Source organism: Carassius auratus, unplaced genomic scaffold (assembly GCF_003368295.1).
Source record: "Carassius auratus strain Wakin unplaced genomic scaffold, ASM336829v1 scaf_tig00040706, whole genome shotgun sequence".
NCBI classification, from domain to species: Eukaryota; Metazoa; Chordata; class Actinopteri; order Cypriniformes; family Cyprinidae; genus Carassius; species Carassius auratus.
Window position 1 is genome coordinate 9,195 of NW_020526606.1, and position 806 is coordinate 10,000.

Here is an 806-nt window from a genome sequence, read left to right on the forward strand (position 1 = left end):
TGAAATAATGAACGAAACAGTTAATAAGTAAAAGCTGGCATACAAATATCTCTCTTATAATATCGCTTATGAATTTCCAAAAAATACAAAATACTTGTCTTAATGTAAGTGCTGTTTTAACGTAGTGCTCAAAATGATTCTGTTTTAAGACGCATTCATGAGATGCAGATCATGTGACAACTTACCCCGGTGTTCCGTATAAGGATTCCTTTTTTAAACTGAATTAAATAAAATCCTGGATAAAAACAGCACTGCCTTGTTCTTGTTGGAATGAAGTACCTGAAGAACTGAGAGCGTGGTCTGATGTGTGTCGTCGGTAACGCGCCGTGACTGTGTCGTGCACGAGCTGCGCGCTCCTGATCTCGGACCGAGAGCTCTGACTTCCGCCGGCGGGGGACGCGTCACGCGATGCAGCAGTGATCCTCGCACCTGATCCCGGAGCGGAGTCCCTCTCTCAGAGTCTTCCTCACGATCTCCAGATGGAGCTGCTGCTGCTGCTCGGTGAGAAACGGGGGAACTACACCAAAATAGAGATTTATTAAGTGAAATCTGCTTCCAGGTGTAGTTTCTTAAAGATTTAACCTCTTCCTTTGTGTTAGAGATCACTTTACAGTGTACGGAATAGAATAGAATAGAATAGAATAGAATAGAATAGAATATGCATTTGTTTGTTTCACTGCAGTTTTACAGAGAATCTGTCTAACAACCCTCCGGTGAAGAAGACAAAGATTCCCAAAGACACATTAGAAGAGCAGAGAAGATCACACTCTTGTGTGTGTGTGTGTGTGTGTGTGTGTGTGTGTGGT

At 42.8% G+C, this 806-nt stretch overlaps 1 pseudogene; it reads left to right on the plus strand.

The window, feature by feature from the left end:
• The first annotated feature begins 298 nt into the window (after positions 1-298).
• LOC113084850 (lysosome-associated membrane glycoprotein 5-like) overlaps positions 299-806 on the plus strand; it is a 2,328-nt pseudogene continuing 1,820 nt past the window's right edge.